This window comes from Oncorhynchus mykiss, unplaced genomic scaffold (assembly GCF_013265735.2).
Source record: "Oncorhynchus mykiss isolate Arlee unplaced genomic scaffold, USDA_OmykA_1.1 un_scaffold_351, whole genome shotgun sequence".
Lineage (NCBI taxonomy): Eukaryota > Metazoa > Chordata > Actinopteri > Salmoniformes > Salmonidae > Oncorhynchus > Oncorhynchus mykiss.
In genome coordinates, this window is record NW_023493799.1 from 123,210 (window position 1) to 143,538 (window position 20,329).

Consider the following 20,329-nt stretch of genomic DNA (forward strand, 5'->3'; position numbering starts at 1 on the left):
TACGGAAAGTAAGAAGGACCATTCAAGGTGTGTGCATAAAAAAAAAAATCGATTTAAAAATAATAATAACAGCAACTGCGCATTTTCTCCGATCTCATACAATCTGGTAAACTGAATCTAAAAGGTATCGCATCGCACTGCAGCCTATCGACACACTAACACGTGTCTGTAGTGATATCGCGAAACCGGAAGTTAAACTCCTCCGCGACGTTTCCCCGCAATTCGTCCATTTTCACGTAAATCGCACATGGTGATACACAAAATCTACATTTTACACCGATTTAGCGTCGACTAACACACACTTCTTTAGCCTGTTAAATGCACGACACCGAGGATATGCCGGTTGATGTCGATTTCGACGAGGAGGAACCGTCGTTCAGTGACCCAGAAGACTTTGAAGATGATGTCGACGATGAAGGTGAGGAAACGCAGGAAAGATGCCGGATTATAATGCGGCCTGGAGAGCCGCTTAGCACGTTGTTTTTAACACATAGTAGTAGACAGCTACAAGGCCATCATATGTAGTACATGGACATATAAACCAAAATGTACATAAATAATTGAAATATTTAAAACATTTTGAAGGTTCAACGTGAAGATCAGTTAATGAGGACGTTCATTAAGTGATAATGTTAGTTAGCTACAAGGCCGTCATATGTAATATAAACCAACATGTATATAAATAATTGTTAAAATATTTTTTAAAACGTGTTTTTTTTTGAAGGGTCAACGTGAAGATCAGTTAATGATGACTTTTTTTTTGAGGATGTTAATTTTAAGTGATAATATTAGTTAGCTACAGTAGCTGCTAAAAGCTAACAGTGGATTCATTCATACCGATCCACTCAGTTGTCCATACAGATGGCGTACCAAAAGGAGAAATATTTACTACGTCTGTGACATTTTACAACATTTTGTTTGTTAGCTGTGTTCTTATTGTAAACAAATGTGAGCATTAACTTTTTTTTGTTTCCAGTTGTTAGTTGAAGCGGGACATTTTGATTCCCCGCCGTTAGTGTTTTACCGTCTAACCTCAACTACCAGCTGTCAGATAATAGTGAATGCAGATGTGTTTTTATAAACTATAACAAAGCCCAAACTACATCCTCACAGCCTTTACACAAGTTTAATTTTCAGCAGGTGTGGCAAAAATGGTAAATTCACTTTCTGGGGGGGGGACAACAGAGCTAATTTTAGGTGACATTGTCGCCAGTAAATTGGTAAAACATGTACAAATGTATGCACACATGAGTCGCTCTGGAATAAAAGTGTATGCTGAATGGCATTATTATTACATGGGGCCTGTCTTTGTCTATACACTATCAATGATATGGAAAACCCTGGTTTGATCAAACTACCTCATCAAATAACATGTTCTTCACCCTCGTCCACCCCCCTCCCCTCCCCCCTGTAGAGTTACTGGGTGACCTGCTGCGGGAGAAGCCCCAGGAGGCAGACGGGATAGACTCTGTGGTTGTCGTGGACAATGTGCCCCAGGTCGGCCCCGAGCGCCTGGAGAAACTGAAGAACGTCATCCACAAGATATTCTCCAAGTTCGGCAAGATCACCAACGAGTTCTACCCGACTGTAGACGGACCTGAAGGACTCACTAAGGGGTGAGAAGGAGGGTGCAGGGAGGCTGTAGGAGGGTGCAGGGAGGCTGTAGGAGGGGTGCAGGGAGGCTGTAGGAGGGGTGCAGGGAGGCTGTAGGAGGGGTGCAGGGAGGCTGTAGGAGGGGTGCGGGGAGGCTGTAGGAGGGTGCAGGGAGGCTGTAGGAGGGGTGCGGGGAGGCCGTAGGAGGGGTGTGGGGAGGCCGTAGGAGGGGTGCGGGGAGGCCGTAGGAGGGGTGCGGGGAGGCCGTAGGAGGGGTGCGGGGAGGCCGTAGGAGGGGTGCGGGGAGGCCGTAGGAGGGTGCGGGGAAGCTGTAGGAGGGGTTCAGGGAGGCTGTAGCAGGGTTCAGGGTTGTCACGATACTATATTAAGGAAGGAAAGAAAATGAAACAGACAGCATTTCTTGAGGAAGACAGTCCCAATGTTAGCAGACACACACACACACACAGTCCCAATGTTAGCAGACACACACACACACACACACACAGTCCTAATGTTAGGGGGAAAACAGCTGTATGTTGTCAGCCACGTTTGTTTATTTTCCAAGTTATAGCACAATATTTAAAGGACCAAAGATTTTAGTCTTTGTTTTATTGTTTGATCTCTGTAGGTACATCTTCCTGGAGTATGGGGCTCCCACTCAGACCTATAGTTAGTTAACCTGTAGTTAATGTTATCTCCTCTGTAGGTACATCTTCCTGGAGTATGGGGCTCCCACTCAGGCTCTGGAGGCAGTGAAGAACGCTGACGGCTACAAGCTGGACAAGCAGCACACCTTCAGAGTCAATGTGTTCACCGACTTCGACAAGTACGAAAACACCACACACATGGTGTCTAGGGCATCACAGCTGTTATATGGGGTGTCTAGGGCATCATTCCAGCTGTTATATGGGGTGTCTAGGGCATCATTCCAGCTGTTATATGAGGTGTCTAGGGCATCATTCCAGCTGTTATATGGGGTGTCTAGGGCATCATTCCAGCTGTTATATGAGGTGTCTAGGGCATCATTCCAGCTGTTATATGGGGTGTCTAGGGCATCATTCCAGCTGTTATATGGGGTGTCTAGGGCATCATTCCAGCTGTTATATGAGGTGTCTAGGGCATCATTCCAGCTGTTATATGAGGTGTCTAGGGCATCATTCCAGCTGTTATATGGGGTGTCTAGGGCATCATTTCAGCTGTTATATGGGGTGTCTAGGGCATCATTCCAGCTGTTATATGGGGTGTCCGGGGGCATCATTCCAGCTGTTATATGGGGTGTCCGGGGGCATCATTCCAGCTGTTATATGGGGTGTCTAGGGCATCATTCCAGCTGTTATATGGGGTGTTCAGGGCATCATTCCAGCTGTTATATGGGGTGTTCAGGTCATCATTCCAGCTGTTATATGGGGTGTTCAGGGCATCATTCCAGCTGTTATATGGGGTGTCCGGGGGCATCATTCCAGCTGTTATATGGGGTGTTTGGGGGCATCATTCCAGCTGTTATATGGGGGGTTCTGGGCATCATTCCAGCTGTTATATGGGGTGTCTAGGGCATCATTCCAGCTGTTATATGGGGTGTCTAGGGCATCATTCCAGCTGTTATATGGGGTGTTCTGGGGCATCATTCCAGCTGTTATATGGGGTGTTCTGGGGCATCACTCCAGCTGTTATATGGGGTGTTCTGGGCATAATTCCAGCTGTTATATGGGGTGTTCTGGGCATCTAGGCACAACAACACAGCAGTTTGCCATAGATATACATGATATAGAACGGTCTGCTGTAGATGGTGACGTTGTGTTCCAGGTACATGAGCATCAGTGACGAGTGGGAGACTCCTGAGAAGCAGCCCTTCAAGGACTTTGTGAGTGTTACACACTGTCACTTCAACCACACGTTCAGAGAATACCCACCCGGCGTTGTGGTGGTGGGGGGGGGGGGGGGGGGCAAGTCATTACTAACGGTCACTTCCTGTTTGTGTTGCCAGGGTAACATGCGTCACTGGATGGAGGACCCCGACTGTCGTGACCAGTACAGCGTCATCTACGAATCAGGAGAGAGGACCGCCATCTTCAACAATGACGCCAAGGATCCAATCGTCTCCGAGGAGAGGGCGGTGAGTCAACCATTCGACCAATCACGACAGCGCAGTGAGATGATGGTTCAACCAATCAGTTTTTTATTTTTTTTTGCACTGAGCATTCTACATCTACAGAAATACTTTTTACGGCTTTGATGCTTAAAAAGTAGAAGGCTTGAACGTGTCATCAAAATGTCTGCCGTGGTGTTGTTATTGTATATTGATTGATTCTGAGGTTGTGACCGTGTTGTGTCCCTGTAGCGCTGGACAGAGACCTATGTGCGCTGGTCTCCCAAGGGAACCTACCTGGCCACGTTCCACCAGCGAGGCATTGCATTGTGGGGCGGAGAGAAGTTCAAGCAGATCCAACGTTTCAGCCACCAGGGAGTGTCTCTGATCGACTTCTCCCCCTGCGAGAGGTAACCAATCGCTAATGAATAATCCATGCCTGTCTAGATCACATCTATGAAGCCTTATGGGGCGGGGCGGCAGGTAGCCTAGTAGTTAGGGAGGGGGCAGGTAGCCTAGTGGTTAGAGCGTTGGATTAGTAACCGAAAGGTTGCTGGATCGAATCCCTGAGCTGACAAGGTAAAAATCTGTCATTCTGTCCCTGAACAAGGCAGTTAACCCACTGTTAAATAAAGGTAAAATAAAAATGAAGCTACATTACATTATAATGCTTAATTCCCTGATAGTAAATGAGGACCTTCAGGCCATAATGTAACTCTATGTAGTCTTATTAAGCCTTTTAAGGTGTTATAACGCTTCATAGGGATGTCGCCGTGACGTCCAGTCCCCTGATGGGCACCGTGGACACACCCATGCCCTAGTGGTAGCTCTGTCGGCGGTATGACGCCGTGTGAAGCTACATAAAGGGGTTATAATGCTTGGTAGCTACAGGTAACTGCCAGAATAAAGGAAACCCCAACATAAAGTGCCTTAATAGGGTGTTGCACCACCAGCCAGAACAGCTTCGATGCTCCTCGGCGTAGATTCTACACCTTTCTGGAACTCTATTGGAGGGGTGTGTCACGCTGGCGTAAGGGATCGGGAGACAGGCGCAGGAATACGTAATGTTGTTATTATGTACAGGCACGGGGACGAAGACCAAACAAACACGTATACAACACACAGGGTTGAAACCTCAAAAACGAAAAGAGCGAGGAGTACCTCGAATAAATAACACAAGCGCACAATGACTAACACACGGGACGAGACCCGTAATCATCTGCACAATGACTAACACACGGGACGAGACCCGTAATCATCTGCACAATGACTAACACACGGGACCCGTAATCATCTGCACAATGACTAACACACGGGACCCGTAATCATCTGCACAATGACTAACACACGGGACCCGTAATCATCTGCACAATGACTAACACACGGGACCCGTAATCATCTGCACAATGACTAACACACGGGACGAGACCCGTAATCATCTGCACAATGACTAACACACGGGACGGGACCCGTAATCATCTGCACAATGACTAACACACGGGACGAGACCCGTAATCATCTGCACAATGACTAACACACGGGACGGGACCCGTAATCATCTGCACAATGACTAACACACGGGACGGGACCCGTAATCATCTGCACAATGACTAACACACGGGACGGGACCCGTAATCATCTGCACAATGACTAACACACGGGACGAGACCCGTAATCATCTGCACAATGACTAACACACGGGACGAGACCCGTAATCATCTGCACAATGACTAACACACGGGACGAGACCCGTAATCATCTGTACAATGACTAACACACGGGACCCGTAATCATCTGCACAATGACTAACACACGGGACCCGTAATCATCTGTACAATTACTAACACAAGAGACCCGTAATCATCTGCACAATTACTAACACACGGGACCCGTAATCATCTGTACAATTACTAACACACGAGACCCGTAATCATCTGCACAATGACTAACACACGGGACCCGTAATCATCTGCACAATGACTAACACACGGGACCCGTAATCATCTGTACAATTACTAACACAAGAGACCCGTAATCATCTGCACAATGACTAACACACGGGACCCGTAATCATCTGCACAATGACTAACACACGGGAAGAGACCCGTAATCATCTGCACAATGACTAACACACGGGACCCGTAATCATCTGTACAATTACTAACACATGGGAAGAGACCCGTAATCATCTGCACAATGACTAACACACGGGAAGAGACCCGTAATCATCTGCACAATGACTAACACACGGGACGAGACCCATAATCATCTGCACAATGACTAACACACGGGAAGAGACCCGTAATCATCTGCACAATGACTAACACACGGGAAGAGACCCGTAATCATCTGCACAATGACTAACACACGGGAAGAGACCCGTAATCATCTGCACAATGACTAACACACGGGACCCGTAATCATCTGCACAATGACTAACACACGGGACCCGTAATCATCTGTACAATTACTAACACACGAGACCCGTAATCATCTGTACAATTACTAACACACGGGAAGAGACCCGTAATCATCTGTACAACGGCACGGAAGCCCAAAACAGACAGCACAGGTACTCACACGCACCAACGGACATTGTAACAATATATCGACAGGACAATGGTAACCCAAGGGCACACTTATACAATTACTAATCACTGGGGATAGGGTGTGACTAATCACTGGGGATAGGGTGTGACTAATCACTGGGCATAGGGTGTGACTAATCACTGGGCATAGGGTGTGACTAATCACTGGGAATAGGGTGTGACTAATCACTGGGGATAGGGTGTGTCTAATCACTGGGGATAGGGACCGGGTGTGACTAATCACTGGGAATAGGGATCAGGTGTGTCTAATCACTGGGAATAGGGTGTGACTAATCACTGGGGATAGGGTGTGACTAATCACTGGGAATAGGGGCCGGGTGTGACTAATCACTGGGAATAGGGGCCGGGTGTGACTAATCACTGGGAATAGGGGCCGGGTGTGACTAATCACTGGGAATAGGGGCCGGGTGTGACTAATCACTGGGAATAGGGGCCGGGTGTGACTAATCACTGGGGATAGGGTGTGTCTAATCACTGGGAATAGGGACCGGGTGTGACTAATCACTGGGAATAGGGACCAGGTGTGTCTAATCACTGGGAATAGGGACCGGGTGTGCCTAATGAAAGTCCCGGAGGGATCCGTGATGATGGGAAACCGTTCTTCCACGATAAAATCCTTAATTTAGTGTTTCGTTGACGGTGGTGACAAAACGCTGTCTCGGGCGCCGCTCCAGAATCTCCCAGAAGAGTTCATTTGGGATCCAGTTACTGAGACTCACACACCCTTTAAAACCCCTGTGCTCCTTTCAGAGCCCTCTTTCAAAGTCTCTGAGATCTCTTCTTCTAGCCATGCTTGCTCAGATAATGGTCAACTGGGCATTTTTATACATGACCCTAAGCATCATGGGATGTTAATTGCTTAATTACCTCAGGAACCACACCTGTGTGGAAGCACCTGCTTTCAATGTACTTTGTATCCCTCGTTGACTCAAGTGTTTTCCTTTCATTTTGGCAGTTACCCTGTACATGGTGAGCCTAGTGTGGTTATAACCTGTCTATGTCATCTATACGAATCCTTATGAAGCTACATATAAAGTTGTTATATAATGGTTGGTAGGTACGTGGTGACGTTCAGTCCCCTGATGGACACTAAGGAGGACCCCCAGGCCATCATCATCTGGGACATTCTGACTGGCCAGAAGAAGAGAGGCTTCCACTGTGAGAGCTCCGCCCACTGGCCCATCTTCAAGTAAGGCCTGACTATACACCTCTCTGTTTTAATGTCTCTACATCTTCTAGTAAGGCCTGACGACCCACCCCTCTGTTTTCATGTCTCTACATCTTCTGGTAAGGCCTGACGACCCACCCCTCTGTTTTCATGTCTCTACATCTTCTAGTAAGGCCTGACTACCCACCCCTCTGTTTTCATGTCTCTACATCTTCTAGTAAGGCCTGACTACCCACCCCTCTGTTTTCATGTCTCTACATCTTCTAGTAAGGCCTGACGACCCACCTCTCTGTTTTCATGTCTCTACATCTTCTAGTAAGGCCTGACGACCCACCCCTCTGTTTTCATGTCTCTACATCTTCTAGTAAGGCCTGACGACCCACCTCTCTGTTTTCATGTCTCTACATCTTCTAGTAAGGCCTGACGACCCACCCCTCTGTTTTAATGTCTCTACATCTTCTAGTAAGGCCTGACGACCCACCTCTCTGTTTTCATGTCTCTACATCTTCTAGTAAGGCCTGACGACCCACCCCTCTGTTTTCATGTCTCTACATCTTCTAGTAAGGCCTGACTACCCACCCCTCTGTTTTCATGTCTCTACATCTTCTGCAGCGGTCTGTCTTGGTTCTCTCCCCTAACTGCAGCGGTCTGTCTTGGTTCTCTCCCCTAACTGCAGCGGTCTGTCTTGGTTCTCTCTCTAACTGCAGCGGTCTGTCTTGGTTCTCTCCCCTAACTGTCTTGGTTCTCTCCCCTAGCTGCAGCGGTCTGTCTTGGTTCTCTCCCCTAACTGTCTTGGTTCTCTCCCCTAACTGCAGCGGTCTGTCTTGGTTCTCTCCCCTAACTGCAGCGGTCTGTCTTGGTTCTCTCCCCTAACTGCAGCGGTCTGTCTTGGTTCTCTCTCTAACTGCAGCGGTCTGTCTTGGTTCTCTCCTCTAACTACAGCGGTCTGTCTTGGTTCTCTCTCTAACTGCAGCGGTCTGTCTTGGTTCTCTCCCCTAACTGCAGCGGTCTGTCTTGGTTCTCTCTCTAACTGCAGCGGTCTGTCTTGGTTCTCTCTCTAACTGCAGCGGTCTGTCTTGGTTCTCTCCCCTAGCTGCAGCGGTCTGTCTTGGTTCTCTCCCCTAACTGTCTTGGTTCTCTCCCCTAACTGCAGCGGTCTGTCTTGGTTCTCTCTCTAACTGCAGCGGTCTGTCTTGGTTCTCTCCCCTAACTGCAGCGGTCTGTCTTGGTTCTCTCCCCTAACTGCAGCGGTCTGTCTTGGTTCTCTCTCTAACTGCAGCGGTCTGTCTTGGTTCTCTCCCCTAACTGCAGCGGTCTGTCTTGGTTCTCTCTCTAACTGCAGCGGTCTGTCTTGGTTCTCTCCTCTAACTACAGCGGTCTGTCTTGGTTCTCTCTCTAACTGCAGCGGTCTGTCTTGGTTCTCTCCCCTAACTGCAGCGGTCTGTCTTGGTTCTCTCTCTAACTGCAGCGGTCTGTCTTGGTCCCCCCCCCCTAACTGCAGCGGTCTGTCTTGGTTCCCCCCCCTAACTGCAGCGGTCTGTCTTGGTTCTCTCCCCTAACTGCAGCGTTCTGTCTTGGTTCTCTCCCCTAACTGCAGCGGTCTGTCTTGGTTCTCTCTCTAACTGCAGCGGTCTGTCTTGGTTCTCTCCCCTAACTGCAGCGGTCTGTCTTGGTTCTCTCTCTAACTGCAGCGGTCTGTCTTGGTTCTCTCCTCTAACTACAGCGGTCTGTCTTGGTTCTCTCCCCTAACTGCAGCGGTCTGTCTTGGTTCTCTCTCGAACTGCAGCGGTCTGTCTTGGTTCTCTCCCCTAACTGCAGCGGTCTGTCTTGGTTCTCTCCCCTAACTGCAGCGGTCTGTCTTGGTTCTCTCTCTAACTGCAGCGGTCTGTCTTGGTTCTCTCCCCTAACTGCAGCGGTCTGTCTTGGTTCTCTCTCTAACTGCAGCGGTCTGTCTTGGTTCTCTCTCTAACTGCAGCGGTCTGTCTTGGTTCTCTCTCTAACTGCAGCGGTCTGTCTTGGTTCTCTCTCTAACTGCAGCGGTCTGTCTTGGTTCTCTCCCCTAACTGTCTTGGTTCTCTCTCTAACTGCAGCGGTCTGTCTTGGTTCTCTCTCTAACTGCAGCGGTCTGTCTTGGTTCTCTCCCCTAACTGTCTTGGTTCTCTCTCTAACTGCAGCGGTCTGTCTTGGTTCTCTCTCTAACTGCAGCGGTCTGTCTTGGTTCTCTCCCCTAACTGTCTTGGTTCTCTCTCTAACTGCAGCGGTCTGTCTTGGTTCTCTCTCTAACTGCAGCGGTCTGTCTTGGTTCTCTCCCCTAACTGCAGCGGTCTGTCTTGGTTCTCTCCTCTAACTGCAGCGGTCTGTCTTGGTTCTCTCCTCTAACTGCAGCGGTCTGTCTTGGTTCTCTCCCCTAACTGCAGCGGTCTGTCTTGGTTCTCTCCCCTAACTGCAGCGGTCTGTCTTGGTTCTCTCTCTAACTGCAGTGGTCTGTCTTGGTTCCCCCCCCTAACTGCAGCGGTCTGTCTTGGTTCTCTCCCCTAACTGCAGCGGTCTGTCTTGGTTCTCTCCCCTAACTGCAGCGGTCTGTCTTGGTTCTCTCTCTAACTGCAGCGGTCTGTCTTGGTTCTCTCCCCTAACTGCAGCGGTCTGTCTTGGTTCTCTCTCTAACTGCAGCGGTCTGTCTTGGTTCTCTCTCTAACTGCAGCGGTCTGTCTTGGTTCTCTCTCTAACTGCAGCGGTCTGTCTTGGTTCTCTCTCTAACTGCAGCGGTCTGTCTTGGTTCTCTCTCTAACTGCAGCGGTCTGTCTTGGTTCTCTCCCCTAACTGTCTTGGTTCTCTCTCTAACTGCAGCGGTCTGTCTTGGTTCTCTCTCTAACTGCAGCGGTCTGTCTTGGTTCTCTCCCCTAACTGTCTTGGTTCTCTCTCTAACTGCAGCGGTCTGTCTTGGTTCTCTCTCTAACTGCAGCGGTCTGTCTTGGTTCTCTCCCCTAACTGTCTTGGTTCTCTCTCTAACTGCAGCGGTCTGTCTTGGTTCTCTCCCCTAACTGCAGCGGTCTGTCTTGGTTCTCTCCCCTAACTGCAGCGGTCTGTCTTGGTTCTCTCCTCTAACTGCAGCGGTCTGTCTTGGTTCTCTCCCCTAACTGCAGCGGTCTGTCTTGGTTCTCTCCTCTAACTGCAGCGGTCTGTCTTGGTTCTCTCTCTAACTGCAGTGGTCTGTCTTGGTTCCCCCCCCTAACTGCAGCGGTCTGTCTTGGTTCTCTCCCCTAACTGCAGCGGTCTGTCTTGGTTCTCTCCTCTAACTGCAGCGGTCTGTCTTGGTTCTCTCCCCTAACTGCAGCGGTCTGTCTTGGTTCTCTCCCCTAACTGTCTTGGTTTTCTCCCCTAACTGTCTTGGTTCTCTCCCCTAACTGTCTTGGTTTTCTCCCCTAGCTGTCTTGGTTCTCTCCCCTAACTGCAGCGGTCTGTCTTGGTTCTCTCCCCTAACTGTCTTGGTTTTCTCCCCTAACTGTCTTGGTTCTCTCCCCTAACTGTCTTGGTTTTCTCCCCTAGCTGTCTTGGTTCTCTCTCTAACTGCAGCGGTCTGTCTTGGTTCTCTCCCCTAACTACAGCGGTCTGTCTTGGTTCTCTCTCTAACTGCAGCGGTCTGTCTTGGTTCTCTCCCCTAACTGCAGCGGTCTGTCTTGGTTCTCTCCCCTAACTGCAGCGGTCTGTCTTGGTTCTCTCCCCTAACTGCAGCGGTCTGTCTTGGTTCTCTCTCTAACTGCAGCGGTCTGTCTTGGTTCTCTCCCCTAACTGCAGCGGTCTGTCTTGGTTCTCTCCCCTAACTGCAGCGGTCTGTCTTGGTTCTCTCCCCTAACTGCAGCGGTCTGTCTTGGTTCTCTCCCCTAACTGCAGCGGTCTGTCTTGGTTCTCTCCCCTAACTGCAGCGGTCTGTCTTGGTTCTCTCCTCTAACTGCAGCGGTCTGTCTTGGTTCTCTCCTCTAACTGCAGCGGTCTGTCTTGGTTCTCTCCTCTAACTGCAGCGGTCTGTCTTGGTTCTCTCCTCTAACTGCAGCGGTCTGTCTTGGTTCTCTCCCCTAACTGCAGCGGTCTGTCTTGGTTCTCTCTCTAACTGCAGCGGTCTGTCTTGGTTCTCTCCCCTAACTGCAGCGGTCTGTCTTGGTTCTCTCCCCTAACTGCAGCGGTCTGTCTTGGTTCTCTCCCCTAACTGCAGCGGTCTGTCTTGGTTCTCTCCCCTAACTGCAGCGGTCTGTCTTGGTTCTCTCCTCTAACTGCAGCGGTCTGTCTTGGTTCTCTCCCCTAACTGCAGCGGTCTGTCTTGGTTCTCTCTCTAACTGCAGCGGTCTGTCTTGGTTCTCTCCTCTAACTACAGCGGTCTGTCTTGGTTCTCTCTCTAACTGCAGCGGTCTGTCTTGGTTCTCTCCCCTAACTGCAGCGGTCTGTCTTGGTTCTCTCTCTAACTGCAGCGGTCTGTCTTGGTTCCCCCCCCCTAACTGCAGTGGTCTGTCTTGGTTCCCCCCCCTAACTGCAGCGGTCTGTCTTGGTTCTCTCCCCTAACTGCAGCGTTCTGTCTTGGTTCTCTCCCCTAACTGCAGCGGTCTGTCTTGGTTCTCTCTCTAACTGCAGCGGTCTGTCTTGGTTCTCTCCCCTAACTGCAGCGGTCTGTCTTGGTTCTCTCTCTAACTGCAGCGGTCTGTCTTGGTTCTCTCCTCTAACTACAGCGGTCTGTCTTGGTTCTCTCCCCTAACTGCAGCGGTCTGTCTTGGTTCTCTCTCTAACTGCAGCGGTCTGTCTTGGTTCTCTCCCCTAACTGCAGCGGTCTGTCTTGGTTCTCTCCCCTAACTGCAGCGGTCTGTCTTGGTTCTCTCTCTAACTGCAGCGGTCTGTCTTGGTTCTCTCCCCTAACTGCAGCGGTCTGTCTTGGTTCTCTCTCTAACTGCAGCGGTCTGTCTTGGTTCTCTCTCTAACTGCAGCGGTCTGTCTTGGTTCTCTCTCTAACTGCAGCGGTCTGTCTTGGTTCTCTCTCTAACTGCAGCGGTCTGTCTTGGTTCTCTCTCTAACTGCAGCGGTCTGTCTTGGTTCTCTCCCCTAACTGTCTTGGTTCTCTCTCTAACTGCAGCGGTCTGTCTTGGTTCTCTCTCTAACTGCAGCGGTCTGTCTTGGTTCTCTCTCTAACTGCAGCGGTCTGTCTTGGTTCTCTCTCTAACTGCAGCGGTCTGTCTTGGTTCTCTCCCCTAACTGTCTTGGTTCTCTCTCTAACTGCAGCGGTCTGTCTTGGTTCTCTCTCTAACTGCAGCGGTCTGTCTTGGTTCTCTCCCCTAACTGCAGCGGTCTGTCTTGGTTCTCTCCTCTAACTGCAGCGGTCTGTCTTGGTTCTCTCCTCTAACTGCAGCGGTCTGTCTTGGTTCTCTCCCCTAACTGCAGCGGTCTGTCTTGGTTCTCTCCTCTAACTGCAGCGGTCTGTCTTGGTTCTCTCTCTAACTGCAGTGGTCTGTCTTGGTTCCCCCCCCTAACTGCAGCGGTCTGTCTTGGTTCTCTCCCCTAACTGCAGCGGTCTGTCTTGGTTCTCTCCTCTAACTGCAGCGGTCTGTCTTGGTTCTCTCCCCTAACTGCAGCGGTCTGTCTTGGTTCTCTCCCCTAACTGTCTTGGTTTTCTCCCCTAACTGTCTTGGTTCTCTCCCCTAACTGTCTTGGATTTCTCCCCTAGCTGTCTTGGTTCTCTCCCCTAACTGCAGCGGTCTGTCTTGGTTTTCTCCCCTAACTGTCTTGGTTTTCTCCCCTAACTGTCTTGGTTTTCTCCCCTAACTGTCTTGGTTCTCTCCCCTAACTGTCTTGGTTTTCTCCCCTAGCTGTCTTGGTTCTCTCTCTAACTGCAGCGGTCTGTCTTGGTTCTCTCCCCTAACTACAGCGGTCTGTCTTGGTTCTCTCTCTAACTGCAGCGGTCTGTCTTGGTTCTCTCCCCTAACTGCAGCGGTCTGTCTTGGTTCTCTCCCCTAACTGCAGCGGTCTGTCTTGGTTCTCTCTCTAACTGCAGCGGTCTGTCTTGGTTCTCTCCCCTAACTGCAGCGGTCTGTCTTGGTTCTCTCCCCTAACTGCAGCGGTCTGTCTTGGTTCTCTCCTCTAACTGCAGCGGTCTGTCTTGGTTCTCTCCCCTAACTGCAGCGGTCTGTCTTGGTTCTCTCCTCTAACTGCAGCGGTCTGTCTTGGTTCTCTCCTCTAACTGCAGCGGTCTGTCTTGGTTCTCTCCCCTAACTGCAGCGGTCTGTCTTGGTTCTCTCCCCTAACTGCAGCGGTCTGTCTTGGTTCTCTCTCTAACTGCAGCGGTCTGTCTTGGTTCTCTCCCCTAACTGCAGCGGTCTGTCTTGGTTCTCTCCCCTAACTGCAGCGGTCTGTCTTGGTTCTCTCCTCTAACTGCAGCGGTCTGTCTTGGTTCTCTCCTCTAACTGCAGCGGTCTGTCTTGGTTCTCTCTCTAACTGCAGCGGTCTGTCTTGGTTCTCTCCCTAACTGCAGCGGTCTGTCTTGGTTCTCTCCCCTAGCTGTCTTGGTTCTCTCCCCTAACTGCAGCGGTCTGTCTTGGTTCTCTCCCCTAACTACAGCGGTCTGTCTTGGTTCTCTCCTCTAACTGCAGCGGTCTGTCTTGGTTCTCTCTCTAACTGCAGTGGTCTGTCTTGGTTCTCTCCCCTAACTGCAGCGGTCTGTCTTGGTTCTCTCCCCTAACTGTCTTGGTTTTCTCCCCTAACTGTCTTGGTTCTCTCCCCTAACTGTCTTGGTTTTCTCCCCTAGCTGTCTTGGTTCTCTCCCCTAACTGCAGCGGTCTGTCTTGGTTCTCTCCCCTAACTGTCTTGGTTTTCTCCCCTAACTGTCTTGGTTCTCTCCCCTAACTGTCTTGGTTTTCTCCCCTAGCTGTCTTGGTTCTCTCTCTAACTGCAGCGGTCTGTCTTGGTTCTCTCCCCTAACTACAGCGGTCTGTCTTGGTTCTCTCTCTAACTGCAGCGGTCTGTCTTGGTTCTCTCCCCTAACTGCAGCGGTCTGTCTTGGTTCTCTCCCCTAACTGCAGCGGTCTGTCTTGGTTCTCTCTCTAACTGCAGCGGTCTGTCTTGGTTCTCTCCCCTAACTGCAGCGGTCTGTCTTGGTTCTCTCCTCTAACTGCAGCGGTCTGTCTTGGTTCTCTCCCCTAACTGCAGCGGTCTGTCTTGGTTCTCTCCTCTAACTGCAGCGGTCTGTCTTGGTTCTCTCCTCTAACTGCAGCGGTCTGTCTTGGTTCTCTCCCCTAACTGCAGCGGTCTGTCTTGGTTCTCTCCCCTAACTGCAGCGGTCTGTCTTGGTTCTCTCTCTAACTGCAGCGGTCTGTCTTGGTTCTCTCCCCTAACTGCAGCGGTCTGTCTTGGTTCTCTCCCCTAACTGCAGCGGTCTGTCTTGGTTCTCTCCCCTAACTGCAGCGGTCTGTCTTGGTTCTCTCCTCTAACTGCAGCGGTCTGTCTTGGTTCTCTCCTCTAACTGCAGCGGTCTGTCTTGGTTCTCTCCTCTAACTGCAGCGGTCTGTCTTGGTTCTCTCCCTAACTGCAGCGGTCTGTCTTGGTTCTCTCCCCTAGCTGTCTTGGTTCTCTCCCCTAACTGCAGCGGTCTGTCTTGGTTCTCTCCCCTAACTACAGCGGTCTGTCTTGGTTCTCTCCTCTAACTGCAGCGGTCTGTCTTGGTTCTCTCTCTAACTGCAGTGGTCTGTCTTGGTTCTCTCCCTAACTGCAGCGGTCTGTCTTGGTTCTCTCCCCTAGCTGTCTTGGTTCTCTCCCCTAACTGCAGCGGTCTGTCTTGGTTCTCTCCCCTAACTGCCGCGGTCTGTCTTGGTTCTCTCCCCTAACTGTCTTGGTTCTCTCCCTAGCTGCATTGTTCTAACATGTGTCTGTTTCTCCAGGTGGAGTCATGATGGGAAGTTCTTTGCCAGGATGACCCAGGACACACTGAGCATCTACGAGACCCCAGTAAGTCCCCACACTGAGCGTCTATGAGACCCCAGTAAGTCCCCACACTGAGCATCTACGAGACCCCAGTAAGTCCCCACACTGAGCATATACGAGACCCCAGTAAGTCCCCACACTGAGCATCTATGAGACCCCAGTAAGTCCCCACTCTGAGCATCTATGACCCCAGTAAGTTAGATTGACCAGTATTACTCTGAGTGTCTGTATAACAGACTGGTGAGTCCGTACTGAACAACATCCTGTTTTCTCCTGTCGTAGTCCATGGGCCTGTTGGATAAGAAGAGTCTGAAGATCAGTGGCATCAAGTAAGTCTTTATCCTGGGCATGTTGACCCTTAATCAGTTAGTTACCAAACACCACCTGTCAGACAGAGACTAGTTAGAGGAATACCACCTGTCAGACAGAGACTAGTTAGAGGAATACCACCTGTTGAACAGAGACTAGTTAGAGGAATACCACCTGTCAGACAGAGACTAGTTAGAGGAATACCACCTGTCAGACAGAGACTAGTTAGAGGAATACCACCTGTCAGACAGAGACTAGTTAGAGGAACACCACCTGTCCTCCCCTCTGCAGGGACTTCTCCTGGTACCCAGGTGATGACATCATAGCAGTGTGTGTGTTAATCCTCTCCTCCCTTCTGCAGGGACTTCTCCTGGTCCCCAGGTGATGACATCATACAGGTGTGTGTGTATTAATCCCCTCCTCCCCTCTGCAGGGACTTCTCCTGGTCCCCAGGCGATAACATCATAGCGTTCTGGGTCCCCGAGGACAAAGACATCCCAGCCAGAGTGACTCTGATGCAGCTTCCCTCCAGACAGGAGATCAGAGTCAGGAACCTCTTCAACGTGGTGGACTGTAAACTCCACTGGCAGAGACAGGGAGACTACCTCTGTGTCAAGGTGGACCGAACACCTAAAGGAACTCAGGTTAGTGAAGGGGGAGGAGACAGGGAGACTACCTCTGTGTCAAGGTGGACCGAACACCTAAAGGAACTCAGGTTAGTGAAGGAGAACAGAGGGAGGGTGAAGGGGGGAGGAGACAGGGAGACTACCTCTGTGTCAAGGTGGACCGAACACCTAAAGGAACTCAGGTTAGTGAAGGGGGAGGAGAACAGAGGGAGGGTGAAGGGGGGAGGAGAACAGAGGGAGGGTGAAGGGGGGAGGAGAACAGAGGGAGGGTGAAGGGGGGAGGAGAACAGAGGGAGGGTGAAGGGGGGAGGAGAACAGAGGGAGGGAGGAGAACAGAGGGAGGGTGAAGGGGGGAGGAGATCAGAGGGAGGGTGAAGGGGGGAGGAGATCAGAGGGAGGGTGAAGGGGGGAGGAGAACAGGGTGACAGGGTGACGGGGGGAGGAGAACAGAGGGAGGGTGAAGGGGGGAGGAGAACAGAGGGAGGGTGAAGGGGGAGGAGAACAGAGGGAGGGTGAAGGGGGGAGGAGAACAGAGGGAGGGTGAAGGGGGGAGGAGAACAGAGGGAGGGTGAAGGGGGAGGAGAACAGAGGGAGGGTGAAGGGGGAGGAGAACAGGGAGGGTGAAGGGGGAGGAGAACAGGGGGAGGGTGAAGGGGGGAGGAGAACAGGGGGAGGGTGAAGGGGGGAGGAGAACAGAGGGAGGGTGAAGGGGGGAGGAGAACAGAGGGAGGGTGAAGGGGGGAGGAGAACAGAGGGAGGGTGAATGTGATTGCTTTCATGTTAAACCTCTCCTTTCTCTCTGTCCTCATCCTCTATCGTTCCCCCTCTCCTCTTCTGTCATCTCCTCCTTCATTCTCTGTCCTCATCCTCTATCATTCCCTCTCTCCTCTTATGTCTGTCCTCTCTCCTCTCTGTCATCTTCTCCATCATTCTCTGTCCTCTCCTATCCTCTCTTTCTCTTCTCCTGTCTGTCCTCTCTCCTGTCCTCTCGTTCTCTCCTCCTGTCTGTCCTCTCCTCCTGTCTGTCATCTCCTCCATCATTCTCTCCTCTCTGTCATCTCCTCCATCATTCTCTCTCCTCTCTGTCCTCTCCTCTCGTTCTCTCCTCTCTGTCCCCTATCATTCTCTCTCCTCTCGTTATCTCCTCCTGTCCTCTGTCATCTCCTCCATCATTCTCTCTCCTCTCCTCTCTGTCCCCTATCATTCTCTCTCCTCCTGTCTGTCCTCTCGTTCCCTCCTCCTCTCAGGGTGTGGTGACCAACTTTGAGATCTTCAGGATGAGAGAGAAGCAGGTTCCTGTTGACGTGGTAGAGATGAAGGGAGACCCGGAATCTAAAACTGGTAACACACACCCCCACTGACAAGACGGACAGAAAACCCCCTCTCTGACTAGACTGACAGAAACCCTCCCACTGATAATGTACAGTAACACCACTAGGTATAGTAACACCACCAGGTGCAGTAACACCCCTAAGTACAGTAACACCACCAAGTACAGTAACACCACCAGGTGCAGTAACACCACCAGGTGCAGTAACACCACCAGGTGCAGTAACACCACCAGGTGCAGTAACACCACCAGGTGCAGTAACACCACCAGGTGCAGTAACACCACCAGGTGCAGTAACACCACTAGGTAACACCACCAGGTGCAGTAACACCACTAGGTAACACCACCAGGTACAGTAACACCACCAGGTGCAGTAACACCACCAGGTGCAGTAACACCACTAGGTGCAGTAACACCACTAGGTGCAGTAACACCACTAGGTGCAGTAACACCACCAGGTGCAGTAACACCACCAGGTGCAGTAACACCACCAGGTGCAGTAACACCACTAGGTAACACCACTAGGTATAGTAACACCACCAGGTGCAGTAACACCACCAGGTATAATAACACCAGTGTTGTCGTCCCCTAGCGGAGAGCATCATAGCGTTTGCGTGGGAGCCCAACGGCAGTAACACCACCAGGTATAATAACACCAGTGTTGTCGTCCCCTAGCGGAGAGCATCATAGCGTTTGCGTGGGAGCCCAACGGCAGTAACACCACCAGGTATAATAACACCAGTGTTGTCGTCCCCTAGCGGAGAGCATCATAGCGTTTGCGTGGGAGCCCAACGGCAGTAACACCACCAGGTATAATAACACCAGTGTTGTCGTCCCCTAGCGGAGAGCATCATAGCGTTTGCGTGGGAGCCCAACGGCAGTAACACCACCAGGTATAATAACACCAGTGTTGTCGTCCCCTAGCGGAGAGCATCATAGCGTTTGCGTGGGAGCCCAACGGCAGTAACACCACCAGGTATAATAACACCAGTGTTGTCGTCCCCTAGCGGAGAGCATCATAGCGTTTGCGTGGGAGCCCAACGGCAGTAACACCACCAGGTATAATAACACCAGTGTTGTCGTCCCCTAGCGGAGAGCATCATAGCGTTTGCGTGGGAGCCCAACGGCAGTAACACCACCAGGTATAATAACACCAGTGTTGTCGTCCCCTAGCGGAGAGCATCATAGCGTTTGCGTGGGAGCCCAACGGCAGTAACACCACCAGGTATAATAACACCAGTGTTGTCGTCCCCTAGCGGAGAGCATCATAGCGTTTGCGTGGGAGCCCAACGGCAGTAAGTTTGCCGTCCTGCACGGTGAATCTCCCAGAATCAACGCCTCGTTCTACCACGTCAAGAACAACGGGAAGATAGAACTCATCAGTGAGTACAACCTTTACCTGAGAATATCTCATGACTCTGTAATGTCTATAAGGATGTCTTCTCTCCTTCCCCCCCCCTCTCTCTCTCTCTCAGTAGAGGAACCTTTAAAAACATTGACTCTGTAATGTCTATAAGGATCGTTATTCCGTCTCTACTGTTGTCAGATGTCGTATTCAGTCCTTTGGCAAACAACACAGTCTGTTACTGTAACATTCTCTCTCCTCTCCCCCCCCTTCTCTCTCCTCTCCTCTCCTTCTTCTCTCTCCTCTCCTTCTTCTCTCTCCTTCTCTCTCCTCTCCCCCCCTCTCTCCTCTCCCCCCCCTCTCTCCTCCTCTCTCCTCTCCCCCCTCTCTCTCTCCTCCCCTCTCCTTTCCTCCTCCTCTCCCCCCTTCTCTCTCCTCTCCTCCCCCCCTTGTCTCTCCCCCCTTCTCTCTCCTCCCCCCTCTCTCTCCTTCCCCCACTTGTCTCCCCTCCCCCCTCTCTCCTTCCCCCACTTGTCTCTCCTCTCCTCCCCCCTTCTCTCTCCTCCCCCCCTCTCTCTCCTCCCCCCCTTGTCTCTCCCCCCTTCTCTCTCCTCCCCCCCTTGTCTCTCCCCCCTTCCTCTCTCCTCCCCCCCTCTCTCCTTCCCCCACTTGTCTCTCCTCTCCTCCCCCCTCTCTCTTCCTTCCCCCACTTGTCTCTCCTCGCCTCCCCCCCTCTCTCTCCTTCCCCCACTTGTCTCTCCTCTCCTCCCCCCCTCTCTCTCTTTCCCCCCTCTCTCTCTTTCCCCCACTTGTCTCTCCTCTCCTCCCCCCCTTGTCTCTCCTCCCCTCCTTGTCTCTCCTCTCCTCCCCCTTCTCTCTCCAGAGATGTTTGACAAGCAGCAGGCCAACAGCATCTTCTGGAGTCCTCAGGGACAGTTCATGGTGCTGGCTGGACTCAGGAGGTACAAGACCTGTGTGTGTGTGTGAGAGAGAGAGCTCTCCCCTTCTGTGTAAACCCTCTCCTCCAGTATGAACGGGGCCCTGTGTTAACTCTCCTCTCCTCCAGTATGAACGGGGCCCTGGCGTTTGTGGACACCTCTGACTGCACATGATGAACATGGTTGAACACTACATGGCCTCTGACGTAGAGTGGGACCCTACGGACGATACCTGGTGACCTCTGTGTCCTGGTGGAGTCACAAGGTACACCTGACACACACACTCACACACACACAGGGAATAAACTCCTACTGTCATGTTTATTTAATGGGAAGATCAACTAAATGAAGGTTGGTTTGTACCGCAAATAA

The 20,329-nt window shown here is 51.2% G+C and overlaps 1 pseudogene; it reads left to right on the forward strand.

The window, feature by feature from the left end:
- Position 1: 1 nt before the first annotated feature.
- On the forward strand, positions 2–20,222 carry LOC118952242 (annotated as a pseudogene).
- Positions 20,223–20,329: the final 107 nt, after the last annotated feature.